Consider the following 6,000-nt stretch of genomic DNA (forward strand, 5'->3'; position numbering starts at 1 on the left):
ATATAAATTATATAAGCCTATAGTTATGAATTTTATTTGCAGAAATAAAAATTATTGAAATTTAATTATCGGTAATAAATTCTTTCGTTGTTAAGTAGGCCTATCGAAATTTTTAGTAATGAGTACAGAGATAAATTACGAACGTCATTGTTGATAATATAGTGATAAATAGTCATAAAAATTGGTCATGAAAGATACGTCTAGTACACGTGCATTTCCTTTTACATTAAATTATATTGGAACGAAGAAAAATTATTGTGACATCGTCACAATGCCCGGCTGCGTTTTCAATCATGTTTTTAATTTATTTAATTTAAAATATATATTCTCGATCTCAAAATAATAGTGTCCTTCCTAATAACAACAGAGTCATGCCGGTCATCTATGTAACTCCATTCAGGGAAACTTTTTAAATTGAAATCACATAACTTCCGGTCTTCCGGAAATTACGTGAAATAAATTGTTAATCGGGACCTCCTGCCCCTAATTTATTTATATCTGGTCTTGAATTTCATTTATCTAACACCATTCCCGAGATTAAGGAAAGATAGGCAGAAAAACGGACGACAGTGAGAATTTATAGGTCTACAGTTTTTTCAAATTGCAGCCCAATAAGATATTTTAAGTAGGTTTCAAATTGATAAAGGATGTAAAACAACAAAAATTACAAAAATTTAACATTGTGTCTCAGATGAAAAAATATTGAAAAAAAATGAAAACGTTTGCAAATGACCAGAATTTAACTTAGAATTCGAATTTATTCACAGAAATCTGAAAAAGAATGAAGTTCTTTTAGTGAATCAGCAAGAAAAGCTATTCTGCAAGTTACAAAATCATTCATCAACAGGAATAATCAAAGAAAAGTAAATTTAGAAAAGTTAAAAAGCAACAATCCATCTTTACAAAAGACAAATAATTTTTCAATCCCATTCACTGCGGATATTGACATAAAAGAAACAAATTACACAAAATCCTTACATTAAATTCTCGAAAATAAAAAAAATATATACTTGAAAAGTAACTCATTGAACAAGAAAAGTAGGAAACTAAACACATTTTATAATAAATAAAAGTTAGACATAATAAATTTAAACGAAGTTATTTTAAAAAAGTAAATTAGAGATCATTTAAACAAACGACTTTTTACCTGTTAATATAAAAGGAGAATTAAAATTTGTAACTAAGCATTAATGAGCATATTTAAAGTAACCTACTTTTTATATTAATGTATGCAAATATAAAGTAAATTATTTTACAGAAAATAGAGACACTTTACAATATAGTTTTTATAAGAATTCTGTTAACAAAATGTCAAAAAAATTGAAAAGGATAACGAAAATATATCAGAAAATATAGAACATTTTGGAAAGATGAATGGAAAAAATGAAATATTCTGTAGAGAAAGAAAAAGAAACTCGACAAATTGTTCACTTAAAAATATTAAAATTATTGGAAATCTTTATAATCATAACACCGGTATGATAACAATATCAATCACAAATAGATGCTTCAAAAAGTTTGATATAGTACAACAAAGTTTCAATGTAATGTTTATGTCCAGCATCTTAAAATATTTGAGAATTGGAAGAAGAAATATTCATCAAAAAGTTCCTTCTCCGATGGCTTCTTACGTTAAATCTATGAAAGAAATTATAATCAATTGTGTAAGTTAATCGAAAAGTTCGATATATGTTACATGGAGTAACATATATCAAACTTTTTGGAGAATAATTGGCTTCTGAGAACAATCGAATTTATTTCCTTTACACCAATTGCTCAATAAATCAATTTTTCTAGTAAAATTGCAGACATATTGAAATATGACGTTATCAGTTAGAAAGTATACAATTTTTCACAACGTAAAAAAGTTTTATATTTTAAAAAAGAAAATAAATTGTTATTTTAATGAATAGAAAATTTTGTCATTTTTAATAAAACACATCATTACAAAATTAAATAATTGAGTTAAACGATAGGTTTAATCTAGCTTGAGTAGTTAATTAATTCGTAACGTTTTATCGAACAAAACTTGATAACGTCTTGATAAAACAATGATTTCACAACCGATGCAAAGTCTTAATTTTAAATTAAAAAAACGACGATAGTTTTTATTATATCTTACTATAGCTACGCTGTAAGATAGTATCTTGAAGCCGTACTATAAGATAGTGTGGCTATTTTTATAACAAAATAAATATGTTTATACTGTATTTCTATATTTGTGAACTATTTGATAAGAGTTATTAAATATATATATATATATAAAATAACGGCTGCAATGAAATTAAAAATATATTCTACTCTACATAATAATTATATTAGAAAATACTGTACAAGTGCAATTTTAAAATTTCCATAACAAACGATTTTTAGAATTTTATTAGCTTCATAATATCAAGAAAAATAGGTTTCCTCCGTCCTCTTTTTATCGAATATGCCCCCTTTTAAACGTAGAATCGAAGCTATCTTCATATTCTTATGACAGAAAAAAATGAGATGCTGTAAATGCAATATGATAAGAATAAGATTTTGATGTATTGCCAGCTTGAAAAATCTATAATTTTGGGATAAATATTATTAAAGTGATACAATTTTTATAAATGATTAATATTTTATACCGCCCTCATTTACAAGTTTGTTATTAATAAATAATAGTTCTTTCTGTTAAACAGGAAATAAGATACTATAAATAGTTATTCGAATTACTTCTTGGCAATAATTAAATATATTCTTATAGTTTTTTCCTGATACTCTATATTCAAAATGCGATTAAATAAATCTCCATATACAAAATAATTTACAAGAAAATCGAAATATGATAAATGAGAAGTAAATTAACAATTAAAATCTGTAGGCATTTATTAATTATCATTAATTATAATGCTTAATACAACATTATTCGTTCACTTTAAAGTGTATGTTGGCCTAAAAAGATTGTATTTTCCTTATAGAAATATTGGATAATATAATATGAAATATAAAATAAGGAAAAGTTAATTTCGTCCAAATGCATAAATTATATTAAACCAGTAATGTATGTCTTTGAAAGCTGTAATTAGAAGCATATTCTATTTGATAAACAACTGAGAATTTTGTACTTAATTAATCTAAAAACTATGAAATAATCCACATTTTTTTATAAATTCCACCTTTCTTCCAATTTCTGATAGCAGTTTTAATAAAATAAATACTTAAAAATCATTATTACTATCGACTGATTTCTTTAAATATAGTAATAACACTTTTTAAAATTAGAATAATTCAATATTTTTTAAACTACAGTAGAAGTTCGTCAATCCGGAATTGTACAATAATAATTCTGTATAACTACATGTAACGTGTATAATATATTCAGGTAGACTGTATAAATGTATTAAATTCTTTTATTTTTTAATCATTTATATAAATAATATTTATTATAAAGAGTTGAATAAAACGGAACCACCATTGATAAATATTTAATCAAGATAACTCCATTAATCCCGGGAAACGAGATAGAGATTTCGAATAAGAACTATTTAAAGGTTAAAATGAGTGCAAAGTCTTTTGATTACGAAACTAATCAGAGACAAAAATATACCGTATTTATAACCAATAACATACTTAGAAAAATCAAGTAAATATTGAATATATTTGTATAAACTTCGAGATGATAAAATTATTTTTTATATTTATCCAGAAAAATAACGTATGGCGCTCAAGAGCAATAAACTATCAATGTATAGGATACTTGCTTTTGTGAGCTAAACACTAATATATAAAGTCAAATTTCGATTTAGCGCTACTATTTGTTTGCTTCTGGAATTGGAAGTAAATCGAATGTGGCGCTAAACTTAATTATATCAAACAGTAAGAATTAAACTTATATATGTAGTAACGAGGTCTACAACACAACTTTGAGTTTGGGAGCTTGTAACTCATGTCATTCAGTGATAATAATGTCGTTTCCAATGCAGAATCATACGTTATTCGTCAACAAAAACAAATGAGCCAGGCGTTGCTCGGGAAAATAATTTGGACAATTTGGTAAATATTGTACGTTTGGAAATTAAGTTATTACTATTAAAAAAAAATCACGTCTAAAATGACACAGTAGAAGCCGTTCTTCAGGTTAAGTCTTAATCCTCTTCCTCTCCCCTGCGGGGGATTTCCAAAAATCCCTTCTTATTAGTGTGCATTTTCATGATGTACCCTAACTGTGTACCAAATTTCACCTCTTTGGGTTCAGTGGTTTGCTCTGGGCGCTGATGAATCAGTCAGTCAGTCAGGACATGAAATTTTTTATATAGGCTATAGACTATTACGCATACTTTAATAGCATGCGCTGATGATGAGTAAAACAAGATTATATTTTAAAATTATTTACTGTCTATTGAAGAGTTCATAGGGTCTTTTCTATACAATGTCAAGGGGATATATTCCCCTTCTGGCCCTCTCTTGCTGCACTCTCTTGCTAGATTCCATCAGTTAGTCTATAGACTAAACATCATGATTACATTTCTTTTAAAGATTGACAGTGATCCAAAAGATATGAATAAAATAAAATAAGCATTAATTTATCTATCATTATCAAAATAATATTAATAGACTGTATTAAATAATATTAATATAATCATTTTATAACACAGTACTGTTAACATGATAATACAGTACATTAGCTTTGATACTCAATATAATATTACTATATCAAACTTATACTAATATATTTATTTTGATATTAAAATCTTAATATATGACCCGATGTTTACTTTAATATATAATATTTCCAGTTTTTATTAATTTATTTAATAAATTTAATATATATTTATTAAGAATACAGCTAATAAACTAATAACAGCAATGTATATCCTTATATACTGTACAGTCATATCTCTGAACAACGGTCAGTAACGGGAACGTAAAAAATGACTGTTGTTTAGGGGCTATTTTATATGCATATTTGTTCAAAAAAGTTCCTGAAAAATGGCCGCTGTTTGAGGTGCCGTTATTGGAGATTTGACTGTATTTTCGAAAATTTATCATTTACATGGCTTCTCAGAAGTCAAGAAAAGCCTAGATTATTTACATTTTTTAAAGATTTCCACTATATTAAAAATAAACAAGATATCGTTAAAAATTATAATATAAATTGAGAAAAAAATAAAGTTTCTGTTCTTATTACACAAGAAAAAAGTGCAATAAAATGAGTAATTTGCAAGAAATATCTTTGAGGCCTCGTACCTATGAAGTCCAAATGATTCTGCTGACCTTGAGATAGGGCCTGATCGTTTGCATTTTAATATCATTAAAAATTATAATATAAATTGAGAAAAAAATAAAGTTTCTGTTCTTATTACACAAGAAAAAAGTGCAATAAAATGAGTAATTTGCAAGAAATATAATTCTACAAATTAAAAAATTCACATGTCGTTAGCTTCTTCTGTTATTTAAAGAATTTATAATTGAATATTTAATTATAACTAACGAATCGCTTTTTAATGTTTAATATATTAAATTCTTACGCATCATATAGCTTATTCTTCTAATGCCATCTAGTGATAATAAAGATTAAAAAGTAAAACTTAATTTATATTTTAAATGAATTTTCAAGTAAACGTTTTATTTGGTGAACTTTTAAAATATCAAAATCTATTTAGTGTAAAAAAGTAATGAAATATCGAAAATAATTATTTATATTAATATATAATTTATGCAAACATCTTGGCTAGATCAAAATACTATGCCAAGTTAAATATGTTTCGATTAGTCGGATGGTGCAGGCAAAATATACTGTACTTTTGCCCTTAAACATACAGTTAAATAATTAACTAAAGAGTAAATTTAATATTTTTAAAGTACAACGTAACCTTCTTTTTCAGTATAATTACAAAGTAAATATACAGTGAAATGCAGTGGCGGCCTTAGGGGGTGGCGATCAGGGCAATCGCCCGGGGCCTCGCTCTTGGAGGGGCCTCGCGCACCAACCAAGTAGAAAAAAGTTGATATTTAAAACTTTTTATT

The sequence above is a fragment of the Centruroides sculpturatus genome, unplaced genomic scaffold (assembly GCF_000671375.1).
Source record: "Centruroides sculpturatus isolate CEXI.00-Female unplaced genomic scaffold, Cexi_2.0 scaffold19, whole genome shotgun sequence".
In the NCBI taxonomy this organism is placed as follows: Eukaryota; Metazoa; Arthropoda; class Arachnida; order Scorpiones; family Buthidae; genus Centruroides; species Centruroides sculpturatus.